The sequence below is a fragment of the Gorilla gorilla genome, chromosome 2 (genome assembly GCF_029281585.2).
Source record: "Gorilla gorilla gorilla isolate KB3781 chromosome 2, NHGRI_mGorGor1-v2.1_pri, whole genome shotgun sequence".
Lineage (NCBI taxonomy): Eukaryota > Metazoa > Chordata > Mammalia > Primates > Hominidae > Gorilla > Gorilla gorilla.
Genome location: NC_086017.1, coordinates 20,976,069 through 21,001,023, shown reverse-complemented (window position 1 = coordinate 21,001,023; position 24,955 = coordinate 20,976,069). Strand labels below are relative to the sequence as shown.

Genomic DNA, 24,955 nt, shown 5'->3' with positions numbered 1-24,955 from the left:
ACTATGATACCGATCTTGAATCCTGGCTCTGCCACTGACCGGCTGTGTGACTCCGAGCATGTCCCTTCCCCTCTCCGTGCCTCGGTCTCCTTATCTGTGGAATAGGATCATAGTGGGCTCCTCGCCCATGGGATACTGCCTATTCCGGGTCTGCCTTCCCCACCAGGCTGCAGGTTCAAAATCATGGAGCATGCCTCGTCCCCATTTATCTTCCCACTGCCCAGTGTGGGGTGTGGCACACAGTAGGTGCACAAATAAACATGTGGCGAACTTATCCAAAGCTGGTGACATCTCCTCCAAGGGAAGAGTTCAGCAGCTTCTTTCCATTTCTAAGAGAAATGACTTAATTTTATAAACAAAGCAAGTTTGTGGTTTGCTTTTCTGCTTCCTTCTTTGTTCCTGAGTTTTAAAAAGGCATGAAATGACAATCATGGTAATACAGTTTGCAGGAGCTTGGCCTGGGCTAACTCATGGAAAGCAGCTAGCTCCAGCTTTCAAACCCTTGAACAGATCATAACACTGAGACTCAGAGGGGTCGTTCACCTGTCACACAGCTCGTTCGTGGTGGCAGAGCAGGGATTCCAACTCAGCTCTGGGTGGCTCCAAGGCACCCTTCTGTTGAGTTCTGGGGACTGCAAAGCCGGAATCTGCATTCCTAGTGAGGGAGCCGGGCCTAACAAGGGTTGCACACTGTGGGGAGGAGGAGACAGTAAGAGTTGCGGGACAGGGTCCCAGAGGGCTAGGGCATGGAGAAGGGGCATGGGACCCTTTTCTAAGGATGAGATGTCAAAAAGCGATCTAGTTATTGAAGGACACCTGGATGAGGGAGACTGGGTCCAAACCCCAAACAGAGCAGTTCTTGTCTGCAAGACAGTTAGCAACTCACGTGGATATTGAATCACAGAAGTAGCCAGAAGGCTCATCAGCTTCGTCTTGATGGAGATGGGATGGGGAGCTTTATCAAAGGGAAATAGGATGTATTGCCTCTTGAAGAGTGCAGAGAGAAGGGCCAATGGACGAGGATTTCTAGAATGAGTCACATCCGGGCTCCAGCCTGCCCAAACCTCATAGGGGGTGCTCCCTACCCTACACTCCCTATAGGAACAAAGGCCCCAGCCAGCCTTTGTCCCCTCCATTACTTTGTCTTCCAGCCCCCACTCTGTGCTCTGAGCCCTCCCTGTTATAGTGAGCTGGATAAGGTGGGCTGGGGTGTGAGCAATGGAATGATGGTCCTTCCTCACTCCTCCGGACCTCTCCTACTTCCCCCATCTCTTCGTTTCCATGACAGCAGCTGGCAATGAGGCGTCTACTTCAAACTGCTGGCAGGGATGCCATGCAGGAGCCCGAGACACAGGCCTGGGGGTGAGGGAAGGGAGCTCCTATCTGTTAAGCACCCACATATGGGTTCTGTCTGACGCTACATCCATCACCTCCCTTACTCCTCACCCCCACCAGGCAAGGAGCCCAGTATGGTCCTATTCCACAGAGGAGGAGACTGACGCACAGAGAGAAGGGACATGCTCAGAGTCACATAGCCAGTCAGTGGCAGAGCCATGATTCAAACTCAGATTCCTGCAGACCTCAAGCCCAGGCCTTTAATCACTACACCACCCTGCCCTGTGGCTAGGGGTCAGCTGTTCAGGCGAGAGCTCAGCTCCTTGCTGCAGGCCTGTGTGTAAATCCCTTCATTCCCCCAGGCTCTGCAAAGGACCTGGAAGTCCCATTGCTCTGTGGGGCTGTGGGGATTTAAATAAGTTGGAGAAAACCCCAGGCTCCTGGTTGGAGCTCAGCAAAGGGGGCTTTCCCTTCATTTCCAACCAGAGAGACATCACTCCCGGGTTCCTGGATGGGGCATTGCTAGGCGGTGCCCCAAATCCATGGGGCAAACCCCATATTAGAGGAGTTCTTTACATACAGCCTGCACCCCCAGCCCTGGAGTTCCTCACAGCAGGAGTACCTCTCATCATTGTGTGTCTGCTTTGTGCCAGGAGTCCTGCTAGGGCCCTGCATGCTCGCTGTTGCCCCAGGACGCAGGCACAATGATTACGCTCATGTTATAGATGAGGCAACCAACTGTGGCATTGTGCGGCGGCAGTGCCTGAGTCCACCGGGGTGACTGGGGCGAGCGCATCAGAGAGATGTCCCTTATGCTCAGCCCTGCCTTCGAAACAGACCTGGAAGCTGTTCGCTTCTCACTGCCTCCACATTGTACCCTGGCCTAGGCCCCTGCCACCCTGGCTTGGACAGCACTGGCCTCCGGTGGGGTCCCCCGCTTCCTCTGTGCGTCGTCCACACATCCCATTGTATCCTTGCAGGCTGAGAACCCTGCAGGCTCTCAGTGTCTTCTGAACAAGAGCCGAGTCCTCCTAGTGGCCGGCAGTGCCCTCCATGTCTGGCCCTGTGACCTCTGACTCCATCTCCTACACTCACCCTCACTCACTGTGCCCAGCCACTCTAGCCTCCTCACTCTTTCTGGAACATTCCAAACCCCTTCTAGCCAGGCCTTGCTGTCCCCTTTGCCCAGAATGCTTTCCCCTGAGATACGGGCATGCATGCTTCAATCCTCTCTTGACTCGAACATTGCCCATCCCACCCTACGTAGAAGGACCCCTTCCATTCTTCCACACGCTCTTCACTCATCTTTACCACTGCATTTCACCTTACACCTTGGTTCCTCTCCTGCATGTCCCTCTGCTGGAATGGAAGCCCTAGGAAGGCAGGTTCTCCCGCCTTGTTCATCCTTGTATCTCAGCACCCAGAACAATCCCTGACACCTATTGGGCAGAGAAAATATTAACTGTTGAAAAATATTTGTCAAGTGAATCGGCAAGGCCTGGCAGGCCCCAAGCCTCCCTCTCAGGAGAGCTGAGCACGTGATGTCATGACTACCCATGAGCACTTGCCCAAACACAATCATTCACAGGCTATTTACAGGGCAGCCTACAGCAACATTTCCAGCCAAGTGGATACCTGCTGACTGAACTAAACAAATTTCCTCTTAGGAGGTTGAATGTGAAACATACAGGGAGGTACCAATTGATTGGGCTCAGGGGCAGAAATCAAAAACCATGAGGCTGCACAAACCATGAACTACAGATATCACAGGCCTGGAGAAGCCAGGGGACAGCAGATGTCACGGGCCTGGAGAATGCAGGGGACAGCAGATGTCAGGGGCCTGGAGAAGCCAGGGGACAGCAGATGTCACGGGCCTGGAGAATGCAGGGGACAGCAGATGTCAGGGGCCTGGAGAAGCCAGGGGACAGCAGATGTCAGGGGCCTGGAGAAGCCAGGGGACAGCAGATGTCACGGGCCTGGAGAGGCCAGGGGACAGCAGATGTCACGGGCCTGGAGAATGCAGGGGACAGCAGATGTCACTGGTCTGGAGAATGCAGGGGTCAGCAGATGTCATGGGCCTGGAGAAGCCAGGGGACAGTAGATGTCGTGCGCCTGGAGAAGCCAGGGGGCAGCAGATGTCACTAGCCTGGAGAAGCCAGTGGATAGGAGATGTTGTGGGCCTGGAGAAGCCAGGGGACAGCAGATGTCACGGGCCTGGAGAAGCCAGGGGACAGCAGATGTCACGGGCCTGGAGAAGCCAGGGGACAGGAGATGTCACGGGCCTGGAGAAGCCAGGGGACAGCAGATGTCACGGGCCTGGAGAAGCCAGAGGACAGCAGATGTCACGGGCCTGGAGAAGCCAGGGGAAAGGAGATGTCACGGGCCTGGAGAAGCCAGGGGACAGCAGATGTCAGGGCCTGGAGAATGCAGGAGACAGCAGATGTCACGGGCCTGGAGAAGCCGGAAAGTGCAATGTAGGCCTCACCAGGGCAGGAATGCTTGTCTGCTCTGTTCTGCAGGAATCCTGTGTGCCTAGAGGAGCGCCTCATACACCGGAAGTGCTCAATAGATGTTGTTGAATGAATGGTGGAGTGGAGAATAGAGGAGAGTTATCTGGTATGTGTATGGACCGGGGAACTTGGGAAGAGCATTTCTCCCCTTCTTGTCTTTCTTTTCCAATGCTTCATGGGGTAATAATTCACATATTTTAGCACTCACTCATGTTGTTATGTATATTTTATCACAATTAAAAAATACCCCAAAATTCACTTGTTTTAAGTCTACAACTCAATGGGGCCATGGGGTTTGTGTGGGCTGAGAAGGTGGGAGCATATGTGGGCAGTGATGAGGATACACAAGATGTGTCTGGGGAAGGGCTGGTTGCCCAGTGTGGAGGGGCCAGGGTGCAGAGAGCCTACGGGTCCTGCTTAGGGCCAAGACGCAGATCACCATAGTCCTGACCTCACAAGGTTGTTTAGGGGGGCAAATGAAACGACAAATATAAAGTTCTCAGCACAAAGCCCAATACACAGGAGACTCTCAGTACACACCATTATTCCCTTACTCCGTGTTAGGTGATGCCAAGAAAACTCAGAAGGGCAATATTACAAACTAATAAGCACAGAAGCTGAGATCAGCTCCAAATTGCAGCGTTTTCAAAGTAACATTTAGTGCACAGATAGACACACAGCTCTGTGTCTGGGATGAAAGGAAGTAAAATGCATTCATCAGAAAAATGCTTGATTCCGGAGAGACGTTTCTCCTAGTGACCAATGCAGAGAAAGCCCTCTGTATTCAGAACTGGCACAGTGAGATCACCGTAACGATTCTTGGCACTGATGGGGCAACCCGGCCCAATGTCAGTTCCAAACCTTGAATGTTCAAATCCCTGAAACTTCCTCAAAGTTTGTGCTTCGATCTACAGAGCTAATTGCTCATTTGCTTTTTCTTCTCTTCTTGCGTGTGTGTGTGTTTTCCCTGTAACAGAGGAAAAAAAACCCCTAAATCTCTGGGTATTGGGGAGCACTCAATATCAGAAACTCAAGGATTAGTTTTGGGACTTATTCCTGTTAACCAGCCTGGAACTCAGGAAAAAGGATATATGCCCAGTACCTAGAAATAGGCACTTTTGATATTTATAGGTGGAGGGAATTAATGGATGATTGCAATGTGAGATACCAAGCAGAGAATGAGAAGGATTACAAAGTGCTGGGCTATTGCCCCAAATGTTTCAGGCAGCAAGCATCATACCTTGAGGGGCTTTGCAGCACAGTGTAAGGGAGTCAAGGATCTCCATTTCAACCTTGCTACTTATGAGCTGTGTGAGCTTATGCGAGTCACTTAGCCTCTCTGAGACTGTCTTGGCACTGTGCTTTCTCATATGAGAATGTCACATCCTGCTTTGTTGTTACTGGCCTAGCAGCTGTCTTCTTTACTCTGTCACCTGTAAGGGCAGCAGCCGTGTCTGTCCCAGCATCCCCACCGCACAGCAGGCACACGATCACCATGAACAGACTCCAACTCCTATTTTACCTTCCTGCATCTTGCTGCTGGGACCCTTCCCTGTTGGGTGTGGCAAGCAGTTCAAGTTCATTCAGTTCAGCACCAAGAAATTCAGTGAGAACTTTTTCTTTGGCGGGTCACTGCTCAAAATGCCTGCGTCTGCATCTGACCCAGGAGTGAACTGCACTGCTGTTTCTGTTTCCAGCTTGATTCAAGGACTCAATAAAGGAAGCAGGGTTGACAGAATGGGTTCCATTGAATTGGAGAAGCTATAAATTTTCTATTCCCACAAGAACTGGAGTAACTTCTATTAATATCCAGTTATCAGAATGCGCAACACCATCTACAGCTGTAGCCCTACGTGGCAGAGAAAAAGTAGGCATGGAGGAGGAAATAGCTTATCTTTGTGTGCAAGATTTTTAGAAAAACAAAACAAAACAAAACCAACCAAAACAAAACACCATCAATTTCCATCTCTTGAGGAGTTTCCAGGCTGGTGGTAGAAACAGGTAAACCAGGTATTTATTTTACATCCTGATGAGTGCACAGTGTCATGGAAGCATCTAAACCAGCCTGGGGGATAAGGATTTAAATGAAAGAAGCAACACTGTCCCTCAATCCATCCCTTCGTTCTTCACGCCCACCCCATCACATCTCCTTTCCCTTCTTTACACAGAACACTCCTTTGGCCCCTACCCACCTTGAGCATCTTAATTACTTCCTGTTAACCTCCCTGTCGCTCTCTAAGGCATGGCCAGCCTGGGCCGTGTGCTCTTTCTGGAGCATCCCTTTCTACCTCTATGCCTTGGCTCAGGCCATCCCCTATACCTGGCTGTTCTCCCTCCATGTCTTTACCCATTGATCCCTTATGTTTCAAAGTCCTGCTCACTCATTCATTCATTCATTCAACAAGCATCTCCAGAGAGTGCACTATGTTCCTTGCACGTCGATGGGTACCAGGGATATGGAGGGAAATCAGTTACAGCCTATGTCCTCAAGCTGCTCACAGCCACAGGGGGACCGATGGTGACAATAAGAACATGTATGGAAGATGTGAGTCTGGGGGTTTTGTAAGGCCAGAGAAGGATCCTAATCCAGCCTTAGGGGTGGGGGGTGTTCAGGGAAGACTTCCTGGAAGAGAATACCTCTGAGTCCTGAAGAATGAGGTGAAAAGAGAGAGAGGTGTATATAAATACATGAGAACACATATAATCATAGGCATCGATGTGACCTATGATTATATGTGTTCACATGTACTTATATGCTAACGTAATAACTAGTGTTTATTGGATGCTACTAGGAGCAGCACTGGACTAGCACATTTGACATATTAACCTTATAGGGGTGAGGCCTCACAACCTTATAGGGGAGAGGACCATTATCATTCCCATTTCACAGATGAGGAAGCTGAGGCACAGAGAAATTCAGAACTTGCTCCTGGTCATACAGTGACTAAGTGGTAGAGCTCGGGTTCAAACTCACTGTAGCCTCCAAGCCCATGTTTTGACCACTGTGCTCTGCTTTCTGAGGCTGGCCAGGTCATTCTGCCACTTGCTCTTGTCCAATGCATTTATCAGGGACATCTTTCCCGATGGTACAATTCAGGTTTCCTTCTATTTAATGGCTGCAGAGGATGTCACTGGATTTTGAGCAGGAAAGTGAGATGGTCAGATATGTCCCTCGGAAAGGGACCTCTGGGGATAGGAGGGGGCTGCCTGGAGGTAGAGAAGCCTGTGTTGGGTGTGCAGAAGGAGGAGGAGGCCTACGTTGAGGCTGGGATGGGGAGATGCACAGTGGGGAGGAGCTCGGGAAACACGCAGTGCAGCGGGATGCAGCAGTGACCACCTCTAAGGTGATCAGAAGGGCAAGAAGGCAGTGGGGGAGGCTGTCTCAGGATCTCCTTCCCAACTAGACCTCTTCCACGTCTGCACATTTTAATTCCCCCTAAGCATGCTCCAGCTAGCACTTCCAATTCAGAGCAAGTGCGCAGCAGCTTCAGCTCCACTAAGATGTGCAGACGTGGTGGTGCCTGTGGAATTCTTAATTCTCTGAATAATCTTTCCCTAGGAGGGTCACGTCTATTTTACAAAAAACAAAACAAAACAAAACAAAACCCAAGAATAACCACAAATTACCCAAGACACTGCTTTAACCCTGCCTCCTAGTAACAGCTCATTCAGCCTCACCACACACAGCCACCTGTCCAGTCCTAAGCATGGACTCCACACCAGTCTCAATCTGTCTGTTTCTCTCCTTGGCCACTGCCAGTCCAAGGGGCTGTCCTCTCCCATCTGGATGACAGCAATAGCCTTGTTACTGGTCTCCCCAGTTACACTCTAGCATAAGTTACTCCATGTCTCTAGCCTCAGTTGTCTCATCTATAAAATGGGCACATGAATGTGCATCTCGTAGAGCTGTTGAGGACTGGGTGACATCACAAATGGAAAGCCCTGGAGTGCTTTCTCAACAGACAGTAGTTCTTTTCATCAGTCATCAGGACAGGAGGGTCAGAAAGGTCAGGGACTATTTCTCCCATACCCTGCTGGTCCAGATAATAGCAGGTGCTAGGGACCTCTGGATCGCCCCAACCCCCTTGCCCGCACTCCCCCACCAAGGAGAGGAAAATGCTTCTTGCTCATTCGTCATATATCCTGCCACTCGATGGGAGCATCATCACCTTATAACCCAGGGTTCTCCCCAGCTCCTCAATGGCTCCTCCCCTGGTTCCTTGCATGGTGACCGTATCTATGAGTGAATCTGAGAGATGAAATAGGTAAGTAAGTATAACTCAGTCCCTTCTTTTGGGAGCCAGCGTGCCTGCAGGGAGCACGCGTCCTTTCCACTCTCTCCCAGGAAGGACAGGGAGGGGCTACCTCCTGCAGAGCCCAGCACTGCTTGTATCCGAGTGGGCAACTCAGCCCATCCTGGCCTTCAGCATTTGCGAGCCCACACGCTCCACTGTCACTCTGATTAGTAATAACCATGACATTTTGTTCTCCAGCTGCCTTGTCTTGCCTTTTGTCTTCATTCTCGATTGGTACAGAGCTCAGGCTGGGCAGAGGAGTGCTATTTATCGGCCCTTCCCACCGCCCCCTACAGGAGAGACCAGTGAGAGAAAACTCCATCTTGAGTTCCTGGCTTGTTAATGGAGGTTTTCAAGGCTTGGTGAAACCCGCTGCTGTGAGAATCAATCAATAAACAACTGAAAAATATTTATTGAGCTCCTGATACAACAGGGAAAATAACTTATCCTTGCCCAGTGTTTCTTACCACTTTCAAGATGCCTGGAAAGCCGTTCCATTCAAAGGTTTGTGAGCCCCATGAAGTGCCAGGTGCTCTGTTATGAATGCAGACCCTACCAGAGGCCCATGTTAGGCTCATCAGGGTGGCCCCGCCACTCAAGTAGTCAGACACCAAGGACAGAGGAAAGAAAACCAGGCTTCCCATATGAGCCTGGGATCAACAATCACATCCACAGACTCTCCAGACCACAGGTGTGGGCTGGTGGTGGAATTGTGCCTTACCTGGGCCGAGGGCAAGGGGCAGCAGGATGTACTTATTTAATGATGATTAGTGATTCTCTCCAAGAACAAAGAAAAGCTAGCAAGTAAATAAAAGGAACACTCTTGAAAGAGCAAACCAAGTGAAAATTGCCTGGAAAAGTTTGAAAGAAATGAAAAAAGAAGGGAAAGCAGATGCCTTTGTTAGCTATTGAAATACAACCTATACAAACAATCATCAAACCAGCATGGCACAGATCTCCGGTCCTCCTCCTGTGCTCTGTGCCCCTGAACCACATCAAAGGCTCTCTTGCTGTCCACCCACTTCTGATTGGGTTTGGCCACAGGCAGGGCAGGAGGAGAATGACATTTAGTGTTTATTCCCTTCTCTTGGGTTTGGCCACAGGCAGGGCAGGAGGGGAATGACATTGAGTGTTTATTCCCTTCTCTTGCTCCTCCAAACTTGGAGGCAGAAACAACTCTCCTCTTCCCATTGATACTCTAGGGTACTGCACACTATCCCATGTTAGCTCCCCAGACCGAAAGGTCTATACAAGGTAACAGGCTCTTTATCAAAGCCTTTCTCAATCACCCAGTTGGGATGTGCCCTCTGTTTTTTGCCATGGCCCCGTCTGATAGTCAGCTATTAGAATCGGCAGATGGTTCAACAGATCAGAACAGACAGTTCAGAAAGAGATCTACTGTCAATGACTGGGTTTCCAGGTTACGTGCCCTGAGGCCCAAGATACAGAACTGTGCAAATGGTGTTCCCTGGAGTTGAGTGTGATTTGGTGGCTCTGCCTCCAAAGATATATTGTAATTTAGTGCTGCTGCAGGTGACGTAGGAAAGAAAGGTGGGGAAGAAAGGAAGAAAGATTTAATAAACAGGAAGGGGAACAGGATGAGGACCATTGGTTAAGTATGTGAGAAGGAAAATTAATTTAGACTTTTATCTTTCTTCAAAACCCAAATAGGTTAGAGAGCGATAATTTAGTCTAAAATATGAAACCATTAAACTAACGACAGTGAGAAACCTTGTTTTCCTATCTGAATAACTGGAATAACAGTAACTACCTCATAGCATTGTTAAGGGAGTTAAGAGAGATAATTCAAGTTAGGACAGTGCCTGGCACTTTATTAAAAAGAGGACTGAGGCAAGATTCCAGCCGAGAAAATTGCTCAAATCCAGTTATCCTGGGGGTAGGGAAAAGGTGAATTGGCAGAAAGGGGCATGGTCCTTAGGTCATAATATGGAGATTCCACAAAAACTGATAACATGACAGAGAAGGAGAGCCTGGCCTAAAAACTGGCACAGGAATGGTCAATGGAATCTGATTGTCCCTCCATCTGTGGCCACCAGGGAATAACAATATACAGGTATACTGTCTGAAGCAGCTGCAATTGTAGAAGCAGATGGAGACTTCAGCAGATATTAAGGTTTCACCCTAGGCTAAGTCCCCTTCATCTGGATGTCTGGTTAGAAGAACTCTCATCCAGAGTCCAAGGCTGGGCTCTCCCCATGGTACTCAGGACAGACAGGTTCGCAGTCTCTGTGTACTTCCACCAGAGGCAGGCTGAGCCTCTGATTGGTAGCAAGTTCCTCCTTCAAAAGTGGCTTTCCTCCCTACCCTCCACGTTAGCATCCATCCACTGGGGGCCTCACTGGTGAGTTGCATTGAACACTCAAGGAAGAACAACGCCCATCTTGTGCAATCTCTTCCAGAGAACAGAAAAGTGGGACTCTTGCCCACATCATTTTGTGAGGCCAGCATAACCTTGATACCAAAGCCTGAAAAGTAAGCATGAGAAACGAAATCACTGGTGAACAGCACTCATGAACTCATGATTTTAAAATCCTAAACAAAAGGGTTTGTAAATATAAGCTGGAAATAAAGATGCTACAGGATGACTCAAATTGGGTTTATTCCAGAAATGCAGAAGTCGATGTCATGCATCATGTTAACGGATTGAAAAAGAAAAATCATGTGACCATCTGGGCAGATGCGGAAGAAGCATCTGTTAAAACTCTATTTCCATTTATAACTAAAAAGAAAAGAAACACTCAGCAAACTGGGAATAGAAAGGAACTTCTTTAATCTGATAGAGAGTATCTACCAAAAACCTAGAGTAAACATGATACCTCATTATCAAACGTGGACAGCTCTTCCATAAGAGCTGTCAAAGGCAAGATGTCCATTGTCTTTTTGTTTTGTTTTGTTTTTTTGAGACAGAGTCTCACTCTGTCACCCAGGCTAGAGTGCAGTGGTGCAATCTCGGCTCACTGCAACCTCTGCCTCCCAGGTTCAAGCAATTCTCCTGCCTCAGCCCCCCAAGTAGCTGGGACTACAGGCACGCACCACCATGCCTGGCTAATTTTTGTAGTTTTAGTGGAGATGAGGTTTTGCCATGTTGGCCAGGCTGGTCTCAAACTCCCGACCTCAGGTGATCCACCCACCTCGGCCTCCCAAAGTGCTGGGATTACAGGTGTGAGTCACCGTGCCCGGCCATTCTTCAATTCATTATTGTACTAAGGTCTTAGAAGGGTAGTAAGGCAAGAATAAAAAGGAAAGAATACAAGGATTAGAGAGGAAGAAACAAAACTATTATTTGTACCTCTTACAATTGTATATAGTGTTTTCAAAAGAATCTACAAATACATTTTTTTGAATTAGTAAGAGAGTTTAACAAGATTTCTGGATACAAAATCAATATGCAAAAGCCAAGCATATTTCTCCAACAAGTAACCAACAGAACATGAATTTTTCTATCAAAAATGTATAATAGCATACAAATTATCAAATAATAGAAATATATATAACAAAAGATATAAAAAACACAAAATGAAAATTAGGAAGCCATGTCACGAGATATTAAAGATGTTAAAAATATCCTAAATAAGTAGAGAGATACCATGTTCATGGAAGACTAAATACTACACCTTCCACTCTCTAGAGGGCAATGGAAAGCTCAGTGTAACAGCTGCTATTTAGAAATCAGAGCAACCTGGACTTATATTCCAATTTCTGCTGCTTCTAAACTCTGTAACTTATTTCACCAACCTTTCTGAACCTGTTTCTTCTCTTATAAAACATGGATAATAATTTCTGCCTACTTGTTAGAAGTCAATGGATAAGAAAGCACTTTGCAGAGTGCTGTATAAATACAGGAGATTCTTACAACTAGTATTTTTGTCCCTTGTCGGTCCAAGGGTGGGAAAAAAGTTAAATGTCCCAGACTAAGCCAACTTGCTTGCTTATGCCCATCTATTTATCATCAAGGGCATTGCTGAATGTTTATTCTGTTCATAACATTTCTTCATTCAGACCTCACAGCAACCTGTAAGGTGGGTGCTATATTAGCCCCATTTTACAGATAAGAAAGCTGAGGCCCAATTAAGCAATTTGTCATTCACATATTCATCCATTCCATAGACATTCATGAATACCTTCTACGTGCTAGGAGCTGTGAATGTCCTGGTGAATAAAACAAATGTGCTCCCTGCTCTATTAGAGCTGATATTATGGTTGGAAAGACAGCCAGAAATCACACCTCAACGAATACACTGGCAGAACTAAGATTCAAACTCAGGTCTGTTGGACATTGGAGTCTGTGCTTTTAAGTACTCCCTGGGGGCAGCTTCCTCAACCTCTTCTGCTCATTCCTCTGTTGGGATGTGATAGTTTCTAACATGCATTCTGCTGGCAACAGCAAGTTTCAATGGCCCTTGCCATCCAAGCTGTTGCACAAATTGAGAGCTGTCAGCTTCGATACTGGCCCATGTGATCCCCCCGCATTATCACTGGAGAATTACAGCAGTGAGGATGAATGCATAAAAGAGGCAAGGCATCCTGGCCCCCCCTCCGACAGCATCAGCAGCATTGTTCCCGAAGAGTATGCGTCTTAGTCCTCTACAACCATTAATGGCAGAAGTGAGTCACTTATAAATGAGATATGGGAGCTTTATTATAATTACATGCCGAGATTCAGAAATGCTCAGCGTCACTGTGAAAGGGAGGGCAGCAGGTGACTGGGGCTTGAATGATCCTCTGCCAGGTACATCTTTCGGATAAAACATCTTGGATCAGGAGCAATTATAGCTAATTCCCGGCCTGAATGCTAATGAGAATTACTTACAATTGTATGTAATTCTTTGCAATTTATACCATCTGCTTTTTTCCTTCTTTTCTCCACATTTCCATCCTGACATTCATCCTGAGAAACAGATACTGGCAAATAGAACGAATGGCTATTTTGCAGATAAGGAAGCCGATGCCCAAGGTCTCTCGGTTCTAAGGGCAAGAGCTGGGGTTCCAACCCTAAGCTTTCTGTCCCTCTAGAAAACATCTGATTGAAAACTGTCCCAAATCCATGCTCGTCAGAACAAAGCCAGAGCACAAAGTTCAAGCTGCACTGTGTAGCAGCAATATCATCCACACTAGTGACACTCGTGGCAATGGCCAGCGTTTGCTGAGTGTCCAGCAGAGTATCAGAAGTTTATACAGGTCCACACTGAGACTTCAAGTTTCAGACTATTTAAAGCTTGAGACTGCAGTAAGACTTTGGGGCACACACTATATCTAACCAGACCTACTCTCACTTTACAGATGAGAAAACAAGAAGCCTGCAGAGGCTGGGCAATTTGCAGGTGGCAGAGAAAGGATACAGAGCTGGGATTGTTTGACCTTAATAGCAACAACAACAATGGGCTCTTAACACTTTTAGGTATTACATGGCACCACTGAAGTGCTTTATGCACATGAACACACCTAATTCTCTTACCAACCCAGTGAAGAAGGTGTCAGGAATACCCCCATTCTAAAAATGGGGAAACCAAGGAACGGAGACGTGTAGCAACTTGACCAAGGCCACAAAACTCATAAGCAACAGTGCTGAGATGTGAACCCCAACAGGTGAGCTCCAGAATCCCACACTTTTGATGTCTTTGCTATGTGTTTTCTCTGCTAAGGAAAAGCCAGGCACTCCTTCATTGTGAAGAGGAAAGTGCCAACACAGAATTCTGAGAGAGTCGAAGAGGAGGAGGCTCATGTATAAGTCCCTCCTCCCTTGGACACTCAGCTGAGGGTCAGGAAGGACCACTCCCAGCCCAGCATTGGCCAAACCACTCTGGGGTGCAGGGTCTCTTGGCAGGCTGCTCCTGCCTCCACCCAGCCCTGAAATCATGGACAGGCAGCACCTGTCCATCTCCTGTCTCCACGGGATTCTCTGTCACATTTGAAAATGAAAACAATGCCAGGCATCCCCTGCCCTTCTCCGTAGATTCTCCCCACACCAAGAGAAATGCCTGAATCACACTCGGGGATTTACATGGGGTTGTCCGGGATTCCTGTGAGCAGTGGACCTGCTGCCTGGCTTTCCTCTATTCATCCTTTGCTGCTGCCAGACACAAGCAAAGAAGGAGCTAAGGTCCCATCTGCCACCTCAGTTTCATTCATAATCTAGAGGGAGTCAGGCAACATGGGTGTTCAAACCCCAATTCTGTCATGGACCAGCTGGGCAATCTCAAGCAAATTACTTAACCTCTCTGAGCCTCAGTAGACTATCTGTTCAATAATAGTACTTACCTTCCAAGAATGCTGTGATGGGATAATGCATAATGATGCTCTCATGTGTCCACCCTCCCTCTCTCCCAGTCTCTGCTGGTTTCTGGCTGCCTCCAAGACTCTTCCTATAAGACCCTCAATTCACCTCTCCTTCATGCTCCAGGGACACACTCCGTCTGTGCTCCTGTCACAGGTTTCTGGCCCCAGAATCATGAAATGAGTTATTCAGGCACCTTCCAGCCTGAAAACCTTGCTCACCAGGACTCCCAGCCTGCCTCGTCTTGTCTGCTCCTGGCTGAGGCGGGAGCCCTCTGCCGGAGGACAGCCACTCTGCCTGGAACATCTCTGCACTATCAGCTGCCAGGCAAACGGACACCTCAGAGGGATCAGGGAATTAGGAGGGAAGAGGTGGGATCTTCACCGAGGACTGGGGGCTGGGGGTGGGGTAACAGAGCAGGAGACGTGACTTCCTTGAGGAGCTGCTGTACTCCAGCTCCTGCTCCTGGCTTCCTGGGCTCCTTCGAGAAAAACTGAGAGCAACTTCTAGAATCTGATCTCTGAAAGAGCAGCCCCGATGCTTTTCTGTCACCAGAATCCACTCCCTGGCCATAATATCCACTCATTTTCCCAAAGCATCCTCCTCTCTCGGTACAACGAGGAGGAGGTGATCCGCCTCTTGCTCCACACCCCCAGCTGCAGCCGAACTGCAGGGGAAGGGCGGGTGGTGGTCCGGACAGTTCCCACCCCCGACTCCAGGTGACGCTGAGCCTGGGGCTTACCTCAGTGTATTCAAGTGATTTGGATCAGGATGACTCCGATCAAAACCCTGACTCTCTCCCCTTAACCAGCTGATGCTCCTGGGCACAACTTTCCCTCCCCGAGCCTCAGTTTCCTCCTCTGTAAAATGAGTATAACAATATTGCAACAGATAATGGATGCCCAAAGCCTGGCACAGTGAACGCACTCAACCAATGGGCTGGCACTACCGTTAGCAGCAAACTCAGACCCTGGGGAGGCTCAGAGAAAACGAAGCTCCCCCTCTGCGCGCCCGAGCTCAAAGACGGACGCTCAGGGCGCGCACCCTGCCCAAGCCCGGGGAAGCTAAAGGTGTCTGCGCGTCGAGTGCTGGGGCCACAATGTGGAGAGGGGAGTGGTGCCACCGAGCGAGCCGCCCTCCGCCACCCTCCCCAGGCCACCCGCGTCGCGAGGGTACCCAAGCGCGCTCATCTCAAGCCGGCGGCTCCGGGGTTCCCGGCCGCCCTGCCGGGATACCCGGAACCCAGCCTGGCCAGCGCGCAGCCTCGCCCCGCCGCGGCGGCCCCGCTCCCGCCCAAGCCCGCGCCCCGCTGCGACTCACCGGCGCCGGCTCCGGGGAAAGTTTGGTGGCGCGGCGGCCGCGGCGGCCAGGCTGCTGGGTGTGCCGCGGGGGCGGCGGCGGGGGCGCCGGGGAGCGCTCGGGGAGGCGGGGCGCCGGAGGAGGAGCCGCTCCGAGGGGCCCACCCGCGAGCAGCGGGGAAGGCGGGGACCCGGGCCCCGCGGGCCTGCAGCGCCCCCGCACCCGGTTCCACGCGCCCAGGGCCGCCCCCGCGGAGAGAGGGGGCGCGAGGGGCGCGCCTCTCGCTTGGACACCCTCTCCCAGCTCGCGCCCCAGGTTTGGAGCTGCTCCCGCTGGGTACCCGGGCTCGGGCTCTGCGAGGCGGACTGCTCCTTGGGTTTGGAAGGAGGGGTGGCAGAAGGGTCAGAACCTTGGTGAGACAACTCCACCCCCACCCACGCACCTGCGGGCACACAAAACGACAGACAGAGATAAATCAAGACAAAGAGGCACAGATGGAAATAGAGATGAAACGATGTTTGGCAGAGTCAATCACAGATAGATTGAAAAAGACAAATAGTGATACCTGCGCCCCTCATTCCTGCTAGGGGCGCCAAAATCGAAAAAGGCAAAGTCAGACAGAGGTGGAACAAGATTGACAGTAGGGACCCTACCCCTAGAGGTTTCGGGGAACTAAAGAGACCCCAGGGTCTACAACCTCACACCTCTCTTCTGTTTCTCCCTAGCCCGTCCTGATGAATGAGCCCACATTTCAAAATAGGATGTGTTTTAATTAGCAACCTGTGCCACCCCGAGCAGCAAGGGGAGGAGTGGGGTGGGGGTGAGGCCCCTCTGCAGGTCCCCGGGAACCTCTGTCCCTGGCTCTGGGAGCTTGAGGATTCTTCCTGGCTGCCTTCATTTCCAGAGCTGGGAGAGAGAGGTCGAGGTTTTTCTGCCTTCTCAGTGCCGGGAAAACTCCATTTGAACCTTTGAACAGTTATGGTTTCAGATTTTACCCCAGCACTTTCGAAGGGACCACCTAAGCTCACAGGGAGAGGAGGGTGTTTGAGAAGCTGGGACATGGTGGGTTGGGGTGTGGGGGTGGGGGTCAGAGGGGTATTTTAGCCTCCTCCCAGTAGGAGCAGTCCCACCAGCCCTGGTTGTGGACCACACAGAGCGGGTCTGAGGCTCAGCTTCACAAGCTGTGTATGGTAGGTTCATGGTCCTTTTTCTTGGCCTCAGGGCCCATGTCGGTAACACAAGGGTTCATAAAGACAGGGGCCATTGTGTCAGATGCTTTTCTAAGTGCTACAGATGCTTACTCATTTAATCCTCACAACAATAATAGGTCCTAGTAGGTAGGACCTATTATTATCCCTATTTTACAGATGAGAAAATGAAGGCACAGAGAGATTGAGTAACTTGCACAAGGTCACATGTAGGAGAACTGAGCATCCACCCTACTCAGCCTGGCCCCAAGGTCCAAGGTGCTGTTATAACTTCATCTCCGTGGGGCTGTTGGAAAGTTTCATGATGCCACTTCTATAAAGGGCTTAGTGCTCCATAAATGGTAGCTCAGAGATCACTGATCCCATCTGCAAGGTGGGGATTAAAGGACTTTGTGATGCCCAGTGATATGAGACTTTGGCCTTGAGATAATGGCAGGCCATGTCACTGTCCTGGGCATTATGGATTCGAGAAGTCAGGGATGTCCCATTTGTTTTTCTGGCCAGCCCTCTGCACATTAGCACAACCCCACAGCCAAGACTCACCCTGGATCCACGAAAGCCCTCTCCCACTCCCTGGTGATTCTCCAGGGCCTCCATATTTTACACTTTACCAGACTAATGCACCCTTTGGAACCGAGTTAGCACTCAGGATAGCAACTGTTATAAATTCTAAAGGAAATACATTTCCTCTCTCTATAGCTGTGGGGCTTAAGGGAGGTAAGGGGGCGATGGAGGTGGGAGGGGGGATGGGGGCAGGGCGGTTGGGGGAAGCCTGGGAAATGGCTGCGTCCACTTTCATCCCTCCTCTCTCCATTCTGCATTTCAGCAAAGGCTTGGTTATTTGGAATTCCTCCCCAAAGTTTCACTTCCTGGGCTAGTTTTAGGTTTGCTAAACCCATGGTGATCAGCACTTTTAGAAAAATCAGCATCTTAGAAACAACATGTTAGACATGATTTCAAGCCCCTGGTAAGCAGGGTGTGGGTTGTTTTGCTGTGGCATTTGGAACTGACAGATCAAGAGGTACCCCAGGCTGTATGAGGGGTTGGGGAGCAGAAGGGCACAATCAACTTACTAACAACATACAGGCCGCAGCAGAAAAGTAACAGCCCCATGCTTACTGCATACTGTGTGTCAGGCTTGATTTAAGAGCTTTACATAAATAATGCACCGATTCCTCACAATCCCATGAGGTAGGTACTGTTGTCATCCCGTTTTGCAAATGAGAAAACAAAGAGATGAAGGAGTTTGTTCAGAGTATACAGCTAGTAAGTCTTCCCAAGATCAGACAGGTGGGAAGCAGCTGAGCCAGATCTGGAGCCTGGAGCAGTCTGGACCCACAGCCCCACTCCTACTTCTGTGCTTTGTGGAAGAAGCAGAAAAAAGGGACAACCTCAATGCCTGAGTAGAGACTGAAGGCAATCAGAAGAAATAAGTAGATTAAAAATACCTGCTCTGCCACTTACTAGCTCTGTGTTTACTTTGCTTCTCTGAGCCTCAGTTTCCTCATCTGTATGTAAAATAAGAATAGTAATGCCTATGTCACACCCAGAATTTTAGTGATGGGCCGGGCATGGTGGCTCGCCCCTGTAATCCCCAGGTAGGATTGGGGAGGCCAAGGTGGGAGGATCATTTGAGCTCAGGAGTTTGAGACTAGCCTGGGAAACACGGGGAGGAGACCTTGTCTCTACAAAAAATACATAAATTAGCTGGGCATGGCGGTGTGCGCCTGTAGTCTCAGCTACTCAGGAGGCTCAGGAGGGGGGATTGCTTGAGCCCAGGGGATCAAGGCTGCAGTGAGCTATGATTGAACACTTCATTTCAGCCTGGACCACAGACCAAGACCCTGTACCCGCCACCCCCCTCCAAAAAAAGAATTTTCATGATGTTTATTTTGATTGCAGGTAACTTAAACCCAATTATAAATGGCTTTGGCTATAAAGCATTCTTGAATGAAAACGTTTAGGAAGTAGGCCTGGATCCAGATGCTTCAGAGGCTCAAAGGTAATTGTCATAAATCTGTCTCCCTCTGTCTTGACTGTTTTCTTTTCTGTCAGCTTTATTTTATACATATGTGCCACTTTTATTAGCAGGCTGGCTCTTTCCATAGGGAGGTGGAAATGGCTAAACAACCTCAAGGCAAAGAGATCACGTCTTTCCAAATATTTCCAGCAAAAATCCCAGGGTTGACTCCAATTGGCTTGGCCTGGATCACATGCCCAGTCCTGAAACCGTTACCGTTGTTTTGGTTGGCTAAGCCTGAGTCACATGCCTGTATCTGAAGTCAAGGGGTAGAGTCAGCCCACTGTAGGCCACTGGAACTAGGAGTGGGTGAGAGATGGTTCCTTAAAAGAAAATCGAGGTGCTATTAGCAGGATAACAGGGGTCCTGGAGAGGCAAGAACACAGATGTCCTCTCCCTCACAGTGCTGTTGTCAGGATTAGATAAGCTCATGCAGGCAAAGTGCTCAGCACGGTGCTTGGCTCTGGTAGATGCTCAGTAACCAAATCCCCTTCCTTCTTCCCTCCTCTAGGAAACAGGAATCGTGGCTAACCAAATCCAGCCCAACTGCTTCCTTGTTCACATGGGGAAATCGAGGAAGGCCCAGGGAGAGGAAGTTACTTGCCCAAGTTGCCCAGTTAATTAGCCACAGAACCCATGTCCCCCAACTCTGAAGCAAGTTCCAGTTAAAGTCTTCACTGATAACTTTAAATCCTCCACTAACCAAGGGAGTCATCTTTGCATTTGCACAGAGGAGATGGGAAAATCACAAAGCCCTTAAGGTCCAGAGGAAATGAGTGTCACTACGTTGGGCTCCCAGGCTGTGCAACATGCTGTGGACTGAGATGTCCGGGCAGGGAGCCCGGTCCAGCTCCCCACCCATCACATCATGGAGTCAGCCATCTCCTCTGGGGACTGCACCCTCTGGGTGCTGAGAAATCCAAATGGCTCTTTCTCATGCAGCCGCCCCAAGTGGGCAGGATGGCCCTTCTCTTGATTTGTTTCCTGCTTACTTTGTGAGAGTCAAAGTGCATCCTTCAGGACCAAAGTGGCCAAGGGGCCAGCATGTTATTTAGAGAGATCAAAATGGACCATTTTCAACTTGGCCCTAATTCAGCTCCAGAGCTGTGGTTTCCACTTGCTTTTACTTATCTGTATTTTCTAACATTTCTTTAGCAAATTTGTATTACTTTGGCAATTAGAAAAAATGACCAGTAATTTTTATAAAAGGATTTGTGTTTGATTTCCTTTCAGAAAGGCACTTTCATTTATTAAAAGATCACAATGAGAAGTGAAATTAAGTTGATCTTTCTCTCTGGCAAGGATGTGTGGGGAGGAATGGGGAGGTGAATGCTGGGAGCAGAAGCCACAGCTGCAGACCACTGCAGTGAATGAAGGCTAGATCAGGAGACTGGACCAGGAGGCTGGACCAATTGGCTCTGTGGTCCTAGGCAAGCCACTCAGTGTCTCTGGGTTTCTATTGCTAGATGTTTGGTTTCATTATTTCTGGAGTTCTTTCCAGGAATTCTCAGTATGGATACAGTCTTTGAGCTTTAGTGAACATTCACATACGCTGTAGGAGAACATGTAATGGCTCAGAAATGTGTTCAGCATAAATTCTGTTTGTCTTTCCGGTCCTGTGAGACTGCTAAAAGTTCTCTGCTTCTCTGCTTCTTAGCATTTGGTTTCTTCTCAGCTTCTCAGTCTCTCCGTTTAGCTCTTTATGAATTGGCAAATTCATGGAAAAGAGCACATAGAATGTCAGGCCCCTGCTCCATGCATTTCTCTTCACCCTGAGATCTTGATCCCTCAAGTTCTGGCTTCCTGGATAGCTCTTTCGTGCCTTCTAACAGATTTTTATTTTCTTTGAACAATTCTACCCAGGTTTTCTAATTGTTTATTGAAGAGAAGATTGATCTTCACAAGCTAGTTTTTTCATAGGCAAAAGCAAAAGTCTCTTCCTGTGTTATTAAGTGAAAATGGCTGATTATAAAAAGGTATGTACAGTGAGCTTCTATTTATATGCAAAACATGTATATGTGTTTATGCAGAAGAAATAGAGAAAGAGCAAAATCTATACACAGTGGCTATCTCTGGCTGGTTTTTAAAAATATATATCTATAGATTGCAAATTTTATATAATAGATACTAAGAATACCCAAACTGGGTTGACCTTTGTGGCCATTTATACCTGTGTTACAATGGGGAAACTGAGGTCAAGAACATTTAAATTTATTTCAGTTGAACAATTTTCGGAGGCCTGCTGTGGGCAGAGAACCGTGCTATTGACCACAGAGCATGCAAAGCAACATAACACCTAGTCACTCTATCTCAAGTGTCTACAACTTGTGCTAGCCTTTGGGATATGAGGATGAAGAGGACAAGCATCTGCCCTCAAGATATTCCAGTTGAGGAGAAAGAGATTCAAATAAGCTACCTCAGCTATGATATGAGATCAGTGCTAAAATAATGATGTGACAAGACTGTGATCCCATTCCAGCTGGTGTAGAAAAAAAAAAAAGACTGTGGTTTGTCTCTTAATAACTATTCTCTCAATATCCAACTAAAATATTATATTTCCCAGCCTCCCTTGTAGCAAGGTGTAGCCGCGTGACCAAATTCTGGCCAAGGAGATCTGAGGGGAAGTGTTGTGATGATTTCTGGGAAATCTCTTTAAACGGAACAAGGAAACTCTTCTTTCTTTTTTTCTGCTGCTTGGAATGTAGATGTAATGCCTGGAGCTTCGGTAGCCATTTCGAGTCACATTCGTGTCACCTTGGAAAGGAACCATGTACTGGGATGATGGAGCAGCAATATGAAATAACCTCAGTCGCTGACACCATGGAGCTGCTATATTAGCCCTGGGTTGTCTATTTCCATACTTTTTTTTTACGTGATAAAGACACTTCTATCTTGCATATGTTACTGGTGTTTTGGATATTCTCTTACATGCAGATAAACCTGATCCTAACTTATATGAATCCTAAAAATAAAATGCTATGGGAACAGTGGTGAAGGTAGGGAGGAGTGAATATCTCCCGCTCTTGGGCATTGAGGAAGTCAGAGGTGATGTGAAGGTTGTGAAGAGTTAATCAGTGAGATGGGCAGGATTGAGAAGGAAGAGTTTCTTTTCTTTTTTTTTTTTTTTTGTTTGACAGAGTCTCACTCTGTTGTTAGGCCGGAGTGCAGTGGCACAATCTCAGCTCACTGCAACCTCCGCCTCCTGGGTTCAAGCGTTTCTCCTGCCTCAGCCTCTTGAGTAGCTGGGACTACAGGTGTGCACCACCATGCCCAGCTAATTTTTGTATTTTTAGTAGAGACAGAGTTTCACCATGTTGGCCAGGATGGTCTTGATCACTTGACTTCGTGATCCACCCACCTTGGCCTCTCAAAGTGCTGGGATTACAGGCGTGAGCCACCACACCCAGCCAGAAGAGAGTTTCAAACAGAGTGGACCAGGCAGGGAGTGTGGAAACAGGGCTGGAATGAGGAAACATGGGCATTAGAATCAAACAGCCTGGGCCTGAAGTCCATCATGATATTTAGAAAGTCACTTCACCACTCTACACATCAGTTTCTCCATCTGAAAAATGGGGATAATAATAGTATCAGCTTCATCTGGGTATAGTGAGGATCTTATGAGTTAATACATGTAAAGTGCCTAGAACAATGATATTGAGAGAACGGTTATTAAGAGGCAAACCATAGTCTTTTTTTTTTCTACACCTACTGGAATGGGATCACAGTCTTGTCACATCGTTGTTTTAGTATTGACCTCATATCATAGCTGAGGTAGCTTATTTGGATATCTTTCTCCTTAACTGGAATATCTTGAGGGCAGATCCTTGCCCTCTTCATGGCATATTGTGGGTGCTTAGTAAATGAGTAAATACTGACTGTCATGTGCTTATCTATAAAGTGGGATGTTCATAGTCCTATCTCATAGAGCAGCCAATGTGTATTAAAAGGTACAGGACTCTAGATGTAGTGGGTGCTCAACCATGTGGTTCTTTCTCTCCCTTTCTTTAAGGGGCTTACAAACAATATTTAACAAATCTTCATCAAGTCCCTACTCTGTGGCAGGCCCTGGGTCAGGAGGTTGCCGATTCCAGGAAGAATCAGACCTTATCCCTGCCCTTGAGTCTCAAGAAGAGAAAAGGAAAACAAATAAGCATAGTGCAGTGTGAAAAGTGGGACTGTGGTCCAATTTCAGTCTGCAAACTCAGGTGAGTGAGAAGGGTAACTTTCCTGGTAAGTGAACTCAGTCTCTGCTAAGATCTTCCATCACACGCGAGGAAACCTTAACCTTTGGCAAGTCAAGTTTTTCCTACTTCTTTGGGGTTTATCATCACTTATCCACACTGTCATTTGTTGAGACATCTTCATTCCTATCTGAGGAGGGGCCACCCATCCACACAGGTCACTGCTGAGTTGTCCCTTGTTCTTAAGTCTCATTCCCTCTCTTAGCTTCTTCCAGAGCCCCTTTCAAGTGCACAGAAACTTTTGCTCAGCTGCCATGGCTGCCAGGACACAGAGAATTCTGGTAGACATATGAGGTTCTTCTGCCCACCCCCAAACACCCATTCATTTCTCCTCTAGAGTATCTGCCTAGGAAGTGCTGAGGTGCTTTCTACATTTAATTTTTTCAAACTCCTTTGGGAATTCTGGTGTCTGTCTCCAAGCTCAGGACCATGCCTAGAGAAGGAGCAGGTTCAAGTGCCTCCTACCTCAGGGACCTGCACCCTACCCCCATCCCTTGTGGCTGCTCCAGCTGTCTCCCTCATTCTTGTCTGGAAACACTTCTTTAGTTTCAGTGGGGCAGAGACTTGCTCCTAAATCCCTTGCATTTCCCCATAGGGACCATCTCATCAATGCACAAGATCCTTTTCTTGTTGCCCCTGAGATGCTAGACTTTTGAAACTCAAAAGCCTGGAAAAGACTCTGGTTTTTCTTTTTCTACAAAGCCAGAAAAGGACAGTAGCCTTAACACAATAGCCTAAAATAGGTGGAGGTAAGTCTCCTGGGTAACAGAAATCATCAAGAATGAAAATTAACCCCAATGACCTCCTTCCATGTCTCCTCCAGAATGGATGAAATATGAAAGACTGACAACATCAAGTGTAGGACAGGATGTGGAGCCACTGGAACTCATACGTGACTGATGGGAATGCAAAATGATACCGATCCCTTGGAAAACTCCTTGGCAACTTTAATAAACATAAATCTACCCTATGATCCAGAAATTCCACTCTGAGTCACGTCTCCAAGAGCAATGAAAATATATACCCACAAAAGACTGTACATAAATCAGAACAGCATTGTTGATAATAGCCCAAACTGGAAACAACCTAAATATTCACCAATAGAAGCCTGAATAAATTCACACTGTGGGATACTCTACAGCAGTGAGGTAGATGAACTATTACTGCCTACAACAACATGAAAGAAAGTAAAAATCACTACTTTGATAATTATAAACACAAAAAAGTAAACATATTCTATTCATATGAAGAGTTATCTAAATAATTAGTAAAATTGATCTATGATTTTAGAAGTGGTTACCTCTGGAGGAGAAGGAGGGGTACTGTTACTGACTGAGAAGGGAGTTCTGGAAAAATTCTATACTTTGATCTTTGGGATGGTTACACAGATGTATAGACAGGCAAAAATTCATTGAACTTTACATTTAATATTTGTACATTTTACCATATGCAAATTGTCCCTCAATTTAAAAAATCTCATTTTCCTTAAAAAAACACAGAGGCAAACATTTCAAAAACAATATCTCACCTTAGATGAGATATAGAGGCAAGCAGGCAGCCCTACTATGAGAGCCTGGAAAAGGCATTAGACACACTGTGTGTGGGGTGCAGTAGGGACAGAGAAACACTCAAGGAGGGTTTCTTTTGGGAGGTGACAGCTAAACATTGAAGGACCTGTACTGAAAGTCAGGCAAAGAGAAGGCTAAGGGCATTCCAGGCTCAAGGAACAGCATGCAAGGGCACTCATAACAT

The 24,955-nt window shown here is 47.9% G+C and overlaps 1 protein-coding gene and 1 long non-coding RNA gene across 5 annotated transcripts in view; one reads left to right on the top strand and one right to left on the bottom strand.

Annotated features, from left to right (window-relative positions):
* HRH1 (histamine receptor H1) overlaps positions 1 to 24,955 on the bottom strand; it is a 167,380-nt gene that overhangs the window by 92,162 nt on the left and 50,263 nt on the right. Inside the window, exon 1 of one of the 4 annotated variants that reach the window (XM_055380998.2) lies at positions 15,756 to 15,889. The exons of 2 other annotated variants lie outside the window; for them this stretch is intronic. The gene's annotated coding sequence lies outside the window, so the exon portion shown is untranslated. Of the gene's footprint in view, positions 1 to 14,419; positions 14,874 to 15,755; positions 15,890 to 24,955 lie in introns of those variants that run through there. One more of the 4 variants, XM_019022879.4, reaches the window with a different exon arrangement.
* On the top strand, positions 15,962 to 24,430 carry LOC129532278 (uncharacterized). Its single transcript, XR_008677950.2, has 5 exons — positions 15,962 to 16,049; positions 18,845 to 18,944; positions 20,826 to 20,938; positions 22,972 to 23,167; positions 24,027 to 24,430. It is a non-coding gene; the product is annotated as an uncharacterized lncRNA (long non-coding RNA).